Source organism: Mustela putorius, unplaced genomic scaffold (assembly GCF_011764305.1).
Source record: "Mustela putorius furo isolate JIRA1106 unplaced genomic scaffold, ASM1176430v1.1 tig00000997_pilon_pilon_pilon, whole genome shotgun sequence".
NCBI lineage: Eukaryota > Metazoa > Chordata > Mammalia > Carnivora > Mustelidae > Mustela > Mustela putorius.
The window spans coordinates 975,205-989,040 of NW_025421527.1; positions in this window are offsets into that span (position 1 = coordinate 975,205).

Genomic DNA, 13,836 nt, shown 5'->3' on the forward strand with positions numbered 1-13,836 from the left:
TGGAGACTTCCCTTTGTCTTCACCTTCCCCTAACTCCAAAATATAAAATCCATTGCTCCTCACAATCCCAGGCTAGCTCTCTCTGCCCAAGAGTCCTGCCCCTGAGCTTTAACACAACCACATTTTTGCAGAAAACTCTCAAAAATTCTTTCTTGGCCCTTGGCTCCGGAACCCTACTTCAAACCATAGCATATGCATATATAAATAGCCACGTGTGTAAGCTGTCCAAGAAGCCCCTACAAGAAACGTAGCCGTGGTTGCTTCTAGAATGGGAACCGAGGGCAGAGCCAGGAAGGAGACTTACTTTTCCTCGCATACACGTTAACGGTTGAGTTGTTTTTATTACGTTCACATATTATCTACCCCAAAATGTCAAATGTTTTTAAAATAAAATAGATGAAAGTTCAGCGCGACACAAACTTCAAGTGGAATCAAGACATGAGGCATCCCGGGATGAGCAGCGCAGATTACGCGTAAATTTTCATTCCAAAGACCAACAGGGACACGTTAACGTTCACTTCCCCAAATTAGTTCGTCACTCGGTGATTTCGCCTTCCTACTCCCGGGGCCGTCCGAGTGACGTCTGATCCCTGACCCCTTTCGCGCACGAGCCGTCCCGGGAACATCGACGCTGCAACCTCCCCAGCTCACCCAACATCCGGGAAAACCCAGACCCGCAGCGACGCTGAGCCCGGAGCAGTCGGGGATGTCTCCGCCCCCGGACGTCCCCGTACCCCGCCCCTTGTCACGCCTGGCCCCGCCTCCTGTCGGCGGAAGTCCCCGCCCCTTGCGCTAAGTCACGTCCGGCCCCGCCTCCCGCCGGCGGAAGTCCCCGCTCCCTTGCCCTCAGTCACGTCCGACCCCGCCTCCCGTCGGCGGAAGTCCCGGCTCCCCCGCCCCCGGTCACATCCGGCCCCGCCTCCCGCGGGCCGACGCCCCGCCCCTCCCCCAGTCACGCCCGTGCCCCGCCCGCCTGCCGCCCGCGGACACCCCCGCCCCCCGCTCGGGTGGCCGCCCCGGCGGTCGGTCGGCTTCCCGTCAGTGAGGCTGAGTCAAGACCGGAAAGTGCGGACGAGCTGGTGTCGGTTCCCGGCAGTGAGGGCAGGATGACGCCAGGCGGGCAACGCGCCGCGGGAGGGAACAGGGCCGAGCCGGGGGTCGCGGCTGGGACGCGAAGGGGCAGGTCCCAGTCCGCCGCCCCGCAGCGTCTCCCCGGCGTCCGTGGCTCGGGCCCAGGCGCTGGGAAAGAGCGGGCCCGCCCCCAGCGGAGTAGGGGTCCCCGGGCCTGGTCACCCGGCGCTCAGGCGCGGCCGTGTTCCGCCGGGGGCGCCCGGGGGCTGCTGCGTCTGCGCCCTAAACCCCGATCCCGAATCTAGCTGTGCTGTGTAAACGGATCCTATGGATGTTCCGACGGAAGGTTCTGGTTTAGGAGAGTGCAGCAGTTCTCCAGCGTGCAGTCTTGACTTTGCTAATACACGTTTTTTAATCATAACTAATTTTTGTTTTCCATTTGCCCTGTATGAGACTAAGCGATTCACAATGCCAGTTAATCGTTTTAACAGTCTTAGGAGATAATCACCATCAAAATCCAACAGATGGGAGGTGCCAGTCTAGCGATGGGGCACGACCCAAACCCAGGTCATTCATAGTGATGTCCACAAATCGCTTTTTAAATTGGGGCGTCAGGACAGATCAGCGCAATGAATGAGGCACTTGGGCCCGGAGTCCCTGGAGAGGGCAGCTGTGAGCTCCATGTCAGACAAGGGAATGTGGCCCCCTACCCTAGGATGGAAGAGATGGACTGCCCCCTTTGACCACGGGGTGAGGTATAACCGTCCTTCAGAATGACACACTGCTCAAAATACAACTTGAACTGATGAGTTGTTCTGGTCACACAAGCATGCTTAAGGTGACCTTGAGAAAAACGTACTAGCAGCAGGCCTCTAGCGGAGGGGATGATTCACATCCTTGAAGCTGAATGGCTGGGAACGCCTGGCCTGCTCAGGCCTGCTCAGGGTGGAATGCCGCCCAGCTTCCCCTCTTCTTTGTCTCTCCCACCTCCGAGAAAGCCTCCTGCTAAGGTAGTCCCTTTAAGTGTGCTTGTATACCTGCAAATCCACGCTCCTGGACCAGACGCACGTCACTCCTCTTCTTTACCTTTTACCTGCAAGACTTGTGACCAGCGTGTGACTCACATTCCTTCTTGTTTACCTGCTAGACATAAATAGCTATTGTATCACCTTTTCTTCTCCTTTGTTGCTATCTTGTATCTAATAAATACTGGACTGAGGAGTTGTTGGGGTGACAGTCCTTCCAGCTGTCATCCCCCCAGCTGACTTGTGCCCCATTCTTCTCCCCTGTGCCCTTAGGACAGCGCAGTGAGGCAGCACGGAACCAGCAGTGCTTGTTCTGCAACTCCCTACACCCCCTGCAAGACATGCCCAAATATTCCCGTGAAGCCTTGCAGTGGGGCCAGTGCCCGAGGAATCAGATCCTCTTGCTCCCGAGGAAATGGATTAAAAAACCCTGGGAGTCGGAAGGAAGAACACCCAGCTCTCCAGCTAATCCGGGTGCAGTGGGAGTTTGGGGGAGATGAAGAGAAGAATGGATTCTGAAGAGACTGAACTCCCATCTCCTTCCAAGGAGGACACCTAGACAAGAACAAATGTCTTTTGTAAACAAGGGAATGGGACAGAGCAGCCTATCAGGCAAGCCCTTTGCGAGGAAAATGGGTGAGCTAGTTAATGTCAGGACCAGACTCCAGAAGGCCCAGCAGAGCAGCTCAACTCAGCAAAAGGTCCGCAGGAACAAGGCCAACATAGCGGAGAGCAGGGAGGTCCCAGAAGCCAGCCCAGGGCCCTGAGGTTGCCTCCTTTTCTCTGTTGCCATGATAGTTCATGTTCACTGCCGCCAGAGGGAGTGTTCTGAGTACTGCTGCGTAACAAACTGCTCCAGGGGCAAGAACTGGGAAGGAGTAGAATGGGGACAGTTTCTGTTCCAAAATGTCTGGGACTTCTGCTGGAAGACAGACCTAGAGGTGACTTAACAGGCTGGTGCTGGCATTCCCTGGAGTCACACCACGTGCTTGGAGGTTATGCTGGCTTAACCAGGTTCCACGTGGCCTTGCCATAAAGTCGGTTTTCTCACACCAGGTGGCTGGATTCCAAGAGAGAGCATCCCAAGAGCATCGAACAGAGGAGACCATCTTTTTTTTTTTTTTTTTTTACTTCGTATCATTTCCATCTTAGAAGCCCACCCCTCCAAGTCAAGAGGAGAGAGTATAGACACTACCCTTCAATGGGAGGAGTGTCAGCATCACATTTAAGAAGAGCAGTGGTGGGGCGCCTGGGGGGCTCAGTCAGGTGTCTGCCTCCGTCTCAGACCGTGACCCCAGGTCCTGGAACTGAGCCCCACCTGGACCCTAGGTCCTGGAATTGAGCCTCAGCAGGGAGTGGCTTCTCCCTCTCTTGCTCCCCCTGCTTGTGCTCTCTCTCAAATGAATAAATAAACTCTTTTGGAGGGAAAAAAAGAAAGGCAGTGTGGAATATCATGGTACAATCTTCATGAATAATTAGGAGGGATAACAGGAGACCAAACATTTACCAAGAGAGACTGAGTTAACCCCAAAACACTGAGTTTTGGTTATCAGTTTCTATATAACCACTTCAAAGTTGAGTGACTTAAAATCATTTACTATTTCCCAAGGTTCTTTTGATTGGCTGGGGCTCAGCTGGGCTGTTCTGATGGGAGTCTGGCTTGAGCAGGAACAATCAAGATGGCTTTAGGCCTTTCTCCTTGATAGTCTCTGTCTCTGGCAAGGTGACTGGACTTCTTACAGACAACTGACTTCCAAGAAGAAACGTTCCAACCAAGGCAGACAGAAGCCACAGATCTATTCAGGTGTGTACCCCAGAAACTACATATTAGTGCTTCCATCCCATTCTATAGGTCGAAACAGGTCACAGGGCCAACTCTAATTCAAAGGGAGAGGAAAAAGGGCAGATGCCCGGGGCACATTGCAAAAGAGATTTTGGGATGGGACATGCAGATGTGGTCTCTTTGGAGAACAATCACCACTACTATGCAAAACAAGAAGAAATAGTTCTTAAATTTGGCAGTCAAATTTTCTCCTATTTCTCCCCATCTTTTCATGAGCTACTTTTCTGCTGAATTGGCTGGAGTTAGTCTGTGTTTCTTTCAACCAAGGACTCTGATCTCTCATAGATACATTAAATGAAAAAGGCAAGTTGCAGAGTAATGTGCATAGTACAATAAGACATAACAATCCGGAAGGATAAGTAACAAGGGCTTACAATTATTTAGCGCCAACCTGGGACTGTAAAACTCCCAGAAGAGAACATAAATGGTAAATTCCTTAACATCAATCCTGGTGATAACTTTTTGGATCTGGTTCCAAAAGCAAAGGCAAGAAAAAAAAAAAAAGGAAAGGAAAAAAGAAAAACAAGGGGGAATACAGCAGACTAAAGCTTCTACAGATCAAAGGAAATCATCAACAAAATGAAAAGGCAACCTAGCAAATGGGAGAAAATATTTGCAAATCATGTATCTGACAGAAGGTTAATTAATATTCAAAATATATAAAGAACTCATACAACTCAACAGCAGAAAACACAAACATTCTAAGTGAAGAATGGGCAGAGGATCTGAGAGTAAACATTCTTCCCAAAGAAGATATACAATGGCCATCGGGTCCATGAAAAGATGCCCGGCATCGCTCATCATCAGAGAAATGCACATCGAAGCCACAGCGAGGTAGCACTTTGCAGCTGGTAGAAAGGCCATCATCAAGAAGACAAGATAACAAGTGCTGGGGAGCATGTGGAGAACAAGGGGACCCTCCTGCGTGTGCACTGCTGGAGGGAACGTAAACTGGAGCAGCCACAGTGGAAAACAGTATGAAGTTTCCTCAAAAAAAGTAAAAACAGAACTACAAGGGCGCCTAGGTGGCGCGCTTGGGGAAGCATCTGACTTTAGCTCAAGTCATCATGATCCCAGGGTCCTGGGGTTGAGCCCTGCCTCTGGGCTCCCTGCTCAGAGGGGAGGCTGCTTGTTCCTCCCCCTCTGCCTGCTCCTCCCCCACACTTGTGATCTCTCTCTCCCTCAAATAAATACATAATATCTTTAAAAAAAAAAAATAGAACTAAAGTATTGTCCAGCAATTCCCTTCTGGGTATTTATCCAGAGAAGACAAAAACACGTTAACACCTTCATGTTCATTGCACTGTACTGTTACACTTTCCACTGTAAAGTAAGTTCTAGGGATATGGTCCAGGAAGGTGACTAGAGTTAGTAACACCGTATTGTACATTTGAAAGTTCCCGAGGAAAAAAAAAAAAAAAAAAAGAAAGTTCCCGAGAGAGCAGATCTTAAAAGTCCTTATAAGAAAAAAAAATCGATGTCAACTAGACATTGTGGTGATCATTTCACAGCATACAAATACTGAATCATTATTTTGTCCTTCTGAAAACGAATGGCATGTTATACATCAACTTAAAGGGGAAAAAAAAAGAGAGAGAGAGAGAGATTATTTGGTACCAGAAACAGTTCCCTAACATAGTTCACCCCCTGCGACTCCTACATGAATATAATTTCTAGTTGGACATGTAGCCTTTCAGAATAAAAAACTGTATTTCTGGTCTGTTATATCTGCAACTCTGCATGGCCATGTGACACAATGAGATGTAAGTGGAAATGTCTGTGTGTGACAGTTTTAGAGATCGTTCCCTCAAAATAGCTGCTCTGCACCCTTTGGAACTACGGCCATCTTGGACTTGAAGATTAGATCCTCAAGTCCTTGAAGATCCTGCCCTTGAGGTGGATGACAGTGAGCTGGAAGGTGCCCCAGACCCTGAACAAGCCTGGACCCCGCACTTCTTGGTTTTTACATAGGGGCAAATCGACTTCTGTATATTTTAAGCCACTCTTATTTTAGCTTTGCTGTCACTTGCAGCCAAATCTATTCAAACTAGAACAGGTTTTTTCACCCAAGGAAAATGAGATCGGAATGCTGTGTATGGCCTTTTTTCCTTTTAAAAATTTATTATTGTTAGAGAGAGCAAGAGCACATGCACACATGAGTGGGGGATGGGGAGGAGCAGAGGGAGAGGTAAAGAGAGAATCTTAAGCAGGCTTCACGCTCAGCACAGAGCCCAACACAGAGCTCAGTCTCAGGACCCCAAGATCGTGCACGACCAGAGCTGAAATCGAGAGTCGGATGCCCAACTGACTGAGTCACCCAAGTACCCTCCATGTGGCTTTCTATGCACATCTCCGTTTGATTTACTAGAGTGAGAAGATACTCCTTCTGTAATTAAAAAAAAAAAAAAAAAAAAAAAGACCTCTGAAATTATGGCTAGAGGACCTAGATTCTAATTTCAGCTCCAAAATTCTTTGGTTACGGCCTTGGACACATTACTAAATTTCTCACTATCTCATTTCTTAAAATTTTTCTAAATGAGAGGAAACAATGCATATACTCTTTTAAAGTAGTTGAAAAAGACAAAAGCAACATTGCATATTACATTTCAGCTGAGAAAGTTCCTTGAGATGCTTCATGAAAAATAAGTCCAGTAGGTCGAGTAAGCAGAAGAGGGACTGCCTGTCCTCTCCCTCTGGCACTCTGCGAGTCTTCGTGCTCATCAGGAAATCAACATTGGAGAATTCCCACAGGAAAGAAGTCCCTTTCGCCTCATTAAGCCAATCAGATGAAACGAGGGCAGGAGACTTTCGATTTCCGAGTCTGGACCTTCGAAACAGGCTGGTTGGGGCCCGTGTGACAGCTGGTTTTGCAACTTCCCAGCTCTGCTGCTGTAGACAGTTTCACCTTCCTGGGCTTCCCTTTTCTCTTATGTAAATGTACTAATGCTATTCTCATTCTGTTGCGAAATCATCAAGCACGATGGTCACAAAAATGTTTTAGGGTTGCAACTTATTGAAGTAGCCCTCCGGGACAGGACCCCTGGGGCAGAAAGGGCTGAGGTTTGGCTGAGTTGAGCTGTTGGTGACAAGCTTACTGCTCATGGGGGAGGAGATGAGCAGGAGATGTTCCATCAGGAGTGTTTCTTCGAAGGTCTGCTGGTAAAACCGCTTTCGCAAGATTTCTCTGGTGCTTATCATTTCGCTCCGTAGTGACTGTGGGTGAGATGTACAGGCAGGTGGTCGTGAGACCCTGTAAGAATTTAGCACCCAGGGGCACCTGGGGGCTCAGTCAACTGGCTCAGATCATGATCCTAGAGTCTGGGGATGGAGCCCCAGGGCAGGCTCCCTGCTCAGTGGGGAGCCTGGGTCTCCCTCTCCCTCTGCCTGGCGCTCCCTGCTGCTAGTGCTGTCCGGCTCGCTCTCTCATTCACTCTCTCTCTCTCAAAAAAAAAAAAAAAAAAAAACTTAAGGACTTAGCACCCAGCTCCTATTTGATTCTTATGAGAACCCCACAGGCCATTCATCAGCCTTCTGGGCTAAAGCTGGACATTTCTCTGTCCCCAGCCCTCAGTTTTACACGGGGTTGTTGGGAAAATAAGTTAAAACATTGGCGTATTTTAATGGCTCGAAAAATGATGATGGCACTGATGGCAGTCGTCTGATCCAGACTTTTTAGGGAATTACTGACGCTGTGCCTGGTTCCTGACAAAAGGAAAAGGAAAGAGTAAAAGTCAGAAGTGGTGCAAGGCCCGAAGGATGACCTCGGGGTGTCTGCGTGCGGTGGCTCTGGACAGAAGCTCCTGCAGGGCCGGGAAGCGGAGGCGAGAGTGTTCCTGCCAGCATCGGCCACCTGCACCGGGCCACTCCCCACTTCTGCCAGCATCGGTCACCGGTCACCCGGACGGCTTCCTCCTACTCCTTGGCAGTCCTCGGCGAAGTGCACGCTCCTTGTTTTTCTTCAAGTTTTTATTGTGGCAAAATACACATAACAGAAAACTTATCATCTGAACCCTTTTTAAGTTCACAGTTCAACAGTATTAAGTACTTCCATACTGCGGGGCAACCACCACAGAGAAGGGGGCAGGCAGAGGGGGTGAGAATCCTAAGCAGGCTGGGCGCCCAACACAAGCCCCACACAGGGTTTGATCTCATGACCCTGAGAGCATGACCTGAGCAGAAATCAAGAGTCGCGCACTTAAGGGACTGAGCCAGCTTGGCCCACCACCGCCACCCCCATTCTACTTCCTGTCTCCAAGATTTTTACTAAGTCCTCATAGAAATGGGGTCATTCGCGACTTGTCTTTCTGTGTCTGGCTTACTTCTCTGAGCATCGAGCCCTCATGGTTATCCACGTTGCGGCATTCGCCCGAATTTCCTGCCTTTTTAAGGCTGAACATTACAGTGTATAAGGTTCATAATTCTGTTACATTAAAAACTAGGGTCTGAAAAGCGTTGTGATCTGGGGCCTGCCCTTCAGCAATGTGTTTGGGGAAAGAGACATGCTTTGCCCATCAGCTGTCTTCCTCGTTGATGGATTCCTCGAGAACTGTGTTGCAGTCCACACGCACGAAGGGTTACCACACTGGGTTAGCCCAGTGTTTTCCCTACAGAATTTCAGTGTGTCTGGAAATTCACCTTTTAAAGAGAAGAAATGAAGGCAGGACAAAGTAAGGTAAAGGCGCGGGAGTTCCAGTGCGCAGTTTCCTGGACCACATTCTCCAGCTCGCTGGGCACAAGAGCAAGACAAAGAGGGAATTCGGGAGGAAGACTTCATAGGACCAGTAAATGAACTTAGGATAGCCTGTATTTAGTGTTCATTTCTTTTTGATTCTTACTGAAAACGGTAAAGGGGATTGGAGACACCCACGGAATCAGCAGCTCCCAGATATTGCTGACCGAGGGGGAGACCACAGAGGGACGCAGCGGGGAAGCGTGGATTCACTCTTAGAGCTGGACCAGCTGTGAGCAGACTCTCCACTTGGAAGGTTTCCCTGCCCACGGAGTTTTCCACCGAGTCGCTTCCAGTAGCTAAGGTCAGATGAGACCTACAGTGGCCAGAACACAAGGATCCTCCCATTGTTCCCCCCAGAGGCCACTTCCAGAGTGGGCCAGGCTGAGGCCCTCCCTACCAGGCATGGAAGACACCGTGCCAGGGCTTTTCCCCGGACTGGTCTCGGGGAAGACTGAGCTTTCACACATCTGACCCCAACGTCAGCGAGGCTCCGGGAGAGTCCCGAGGGATGGGAGGGATGCCTGGAAGTCATCCCCATCACACCTTAGCTGATTCCGGAGAACCCCTGTGCTCTGGCCCTTGTCCCCTTCATCAGGGTCCCCCCCCCCCCCGAAGGCAATGCCTTATGGGCACACAGTGACATCAGCATGTTAGTCACCTCTCTCTGGCCCTGGGCGGTGGGAATCCTCCACCCACAGGAAGCTCAAGTTCCTCCCCCAAGTCTTCAAGGCTCTCAGTCCCTCCTGTTCCTCATCCTCCCAACTTCCTTCTAAAACTTGAATCTGGGGGCGCGGGGGGGGGGGGCTCAGTGGGTGAAGCCTCCGCCTTCTGCTCAAGTCATGATCTCAGGGTCCTGGGATCCAGCCCCGCATAGGGCTCTCTGCTCAGTGGGGAGCCTGCTTCTCTGCCTACTTGTGATCTCTGTTAAATAAATAAAATCTTTAAAATAAAAAAATTAAAATGACTCTTTCCCTGACTCTTTGCTCTCCCGTTGCGCAGAATCGTCTACACCTTTTTCCCGCTGGTGACTCTAGTACTCACGGAATTTAAGGAGAAGGGGGGCGGGAAACAATGAGCAAAAATTTCCTTCGAAGTGCAGGGTTCCGGGGACTAGTTATTCAGCCAGCCTCCGCTAGAGGGAGACTTCGTCTCAGAAAAGAAAAGATGGGCCATCAGGTCGAGGGGAAGCGGCGGTGTTCATTACCTCTTGTATCTAGTTTTGTGTTGTGGCCAACTCTTAAAAAAAAAAAAAACCAAAACCTTTGTTTTGAAAATAATAGAATTCATTTGGCTTTTTTTTTAATTTTAGGAATTGCTTTCACTTTTAAATTTATAATTATTTAAAATATTTACATAGTTCCGGGCGCCTGGGTGGCTCAGTGGGTTAAACCACTGCCTTTGGCTCAGGTCATGATCTCAGGGTCTTGGGATCGAGTCCCACATCAGGCTCTCTGCTCAGCAGGGAGTCTGCTTCCTCCTCTCTCTCTCTCTGCCTGCCTCTGCCTACTTGTGATCTCTCTCTGTCAAATAAATAAATAAAATCTTAAAAAAAAAAAAAAAGGATTCTCTAAAATATTTACATAGTTCCAAAACAAGGTATATTCTAAGTTTCTCTTCTAACCCTGTCCTCTCCACCTTATTCTTCCCTCTTCCCAATCATACTGTTTATTTTTCCAACTTTTTTGGGTTTTTTTAAAAGATTTTAAGTATTACGAGGCCCTATAGCTCAGGGGTTAGAGCACTGGTCTTGTAAAAGATTTTAAGTATTTATTTGGGAGAGAGACAGAGACAGAGGATGGGGGAGGAGGGGGAGGGAGAAGCAGGCTCTCGCTGAGCAGGAAGCCTGACAAACACAAGAACATACTATTCGCAGGCATCTGTCCTACCCCTGGCTCTAGTCATGTGAGGTACCTAACGGCGATCATTCATTCCATAGTAGCCCTTTAACTCATTGCTTTTTTTTTTTTTTTTTAATCAGCTCTAAGCCCAAGGTGGGGCTTGAACCCCAGACCCCAAGATCAAGAGCCGCATGCTCTGTGCACTGAGCCGGCCAGGCACCCGTGCAATTGCATAATACTCCATCGTGGGGAAGTACCATAGTCTTACTGACGTGCCGGCTGTTAAAATAATGCTGTGTTTAATAATAGCACGTACTCCTGTTCCTATTTTTGCTGGAGTATCTCTGAGGTAGATTCCCAGAAGTGGGACTGATGTGGGAGCAAAGGCAAAAGAAAAATTTTCTTTCTACTTTTGCAGCCCATTGCCAAGTCCTTGAAACAGGCAGAGTGACATCCTTTAAGAACACAGCCGCCTGGATGTTAACACTTTGCTAAGTGCAAAAGGCAATCATAGCTTAGTATCCTCCAGACTCCCTAGGATCCTGTAAGTCTTCTTTAACATATAAAAATTCCTTTGGAAACCGCCTTTTCCCCTATGCCCCAAGATACATATTGGCAACCCTCCTCCAAGCATATGCCCCTCGATACACATCTGAAGGTTCTCATGACCAGTGTTTTATTAAGCAGTAATAAATGGCCTCTTCCCAACAATAGCTCACCCCCTCAAGGTCCTGGAAACCTTGCAGCCAAAATTCCTTAAAGACTTGGGCTCTCCTTAAACCCCTCCCATCTTGAAAATATAGAATGGGCCACTCTCACGGACCCAGCGCTGTTCTTTCTGCCCACGGGTCCTGTCTACGTGCTTTAATAAAACCACCGTTTTGCGCCAAAGATGCCTCAAGAGTTCTTTCTTGGCGGTCAGCTTCGAACCCCAAACACTTCTTATATCAGGATTGCTGGTTGTGCCAGCTAGCGACTGCCGGATCTATGGTGCAGGTTGCCCCGACTGCATTTCCGCACTCAGTGTATGGGGAGTGTCTGTTTCCTCACAGCCCGGCGGAGAGGGTGCGATCACGCCAGTCGCAAGGCTGAGCTATGTGTCTCTCTGTCGTCTTAATGCACATTTTTGAAAAGTTATGAGCCATGTGGTACATTTTCATATGGTTAATAGCAATTTCTCTCTTTCTCCGTGATATGCCTTTGATATCTCTAGCCCAGTTTTCTATAAGGTTATTAGGGTTTTTTTCTTATGTATTTTTAGTTTTTATCAGTAATCTTTTCTGTAATTTTTTTTTAAAGATTTTATTTATTTATTTGACAGACAGAGATCACAAGTAGGCAGAGAGGCAGGCAGAGAGAGGGGAGGGGAAGCAGGCTCCCCGCTGAGCAGAGAGCCCGTTGCAGGGCTCGAACCCAGGACCCTGGGATCATGACCTGAGCCAAAGGCAGAGGCTTTAACCCACTGAGCCACCCAGGTGCCCCTTGTCTGTAATGTTTTAAAATATTTCCCAGTTGTCTTTTCACTTTGCCTTTAGTGGCTATTATGTATTAAAATCTGTCAGTTTGCATCCATGGAGATAATCATACATTTTGTTTCACTTTGGCTCAATTAACATGATAGATTTTAACGGATTTCCTAATATGACTGTCCATTCTCGCATTCACAGAGTTATCGGCCACTTGGTCATGATGAATATATATATATATATTTTTAAGATTTTATTTATTTATCAGAGGGGGGGAGAGAGCGTGCACAGGCAGACAGAATGGCAGGCAGAGGCAGAGGGAGAAGCAGGCTCCCTGCGGAGCAAGGAGCCCGATGTGGGACTTGATCCCAGGACGCTGGGATCATGACCTGAGCCGAAGGCAGCTGCTTAACCCACTGAGCCACCCAGGCGTCCCGATGAATATTTTTTTTAATGTGCTTTTGTATTCTGCTTGCTAATGTTTTGTGAAAGATCTTTGCATGGGAGAGCCTGGTGGGCTCGGCCCAAAGAGTATGTGACTCTTGATCTCGAGGTCGTGAGTTCAAGACCCATGTTAGGTGTAGAGATTACTTAAATAAATAAAAATTTTTAGAAAAGATTTTTGCAGGCGCCTGGGTGTCTCAGACAGTTAGGCAGCTGCCTTTGGCTCAGGTCATGATCCCAGAGTCCTGGGATGAAGTCCTGTATCTGGCTTCCTGCTCAGCGAGGAGCCTGCTTCTCCCTCTCCCTCTGTCTCCCCCAGCTTGTGCTCTCTCTGTGTCCAATAAATAAATAAATTTTTTAAAAAAGATTTTTGCATTGATATTAATAAGTGAAATGACCTACCTTGTTCTTTTTTATTATAGTCTTTGTCATGGTTCCAAAATTCAGGTTTGGGAATTCGTAACTCCCTTCATGACATGAATTTGGGAGGTTTTCTTCTTTCTCTGCGCTCTAGAGTGACTTAAGAAGGTTTTATTTTGTAAAGTTTGATAGGATCCCCTAGTGAAACTATCTGCGCCTGTTTTGTTTTGTAGGAACTCTAACTAGTTTAATTTTATGTTAAATGGTCTGTTTAGACTTTCTGTCTCCACAGGGGTCAATTGTGTTAAATTTTTCTACAAAATTATCCACATAATTTAGATTTTTAAATATACTTACAAAGAATATTTTTAAAATTTCCTCTCCTATGTCTCTTCATTTCTAATTTCATGTATTTGTGCTGTCTCCCCCACCACTTTTTTTAAAGATTTTCTTTATTTATTTGACAGAGAGAGAGACAGCAAGAGAAGGAACACAAGCAGGAGGAGTGCGAGAGGGAGAAGCAGGCTTCCCGCAGAGCAGGGAGCCTCGAGCGGGGCTCGATCCCAGGACCCCAGGGTCATGACTGGAGCCGCCCAAAGACTGAGCAACCCAGGCGTCCTTCCCCACTTTTCCTGAGTAGTTTAGCTAAGAAGGTAACTTTATTTTTTCAAACAGACTGGCTGGGACTTTAGTGTTACTTTTTGTTGTGGTTGTTTACAGACCGTTAATCTCTGCCTTTCTTTTTACTTATTCCTTCCTTCTGCTGTCAATGTTGTAATGTTTATTCATTCGTTTTTACTTTAATTCATATAGGTATTTGATATCATAAATATTTCTGATAGCTATTTTAACTATTTCTCATAGATTCTGGTTTTCGTTATTACTATTTTTCCTTCTTTTTTTCATGAATGAGTTTTGTTTTATTTTTTTTTTTAAGATTTTATTTATCTATTAGACAGAAGGAAAGAGCACAAGGAGGTAGAGAGGCAGGCAGAGGGAGAGGAGGGGAAAACAGGCTTCCTGCTAAGCAAGGAGCCCGAGGTGGGATTTGATCCCA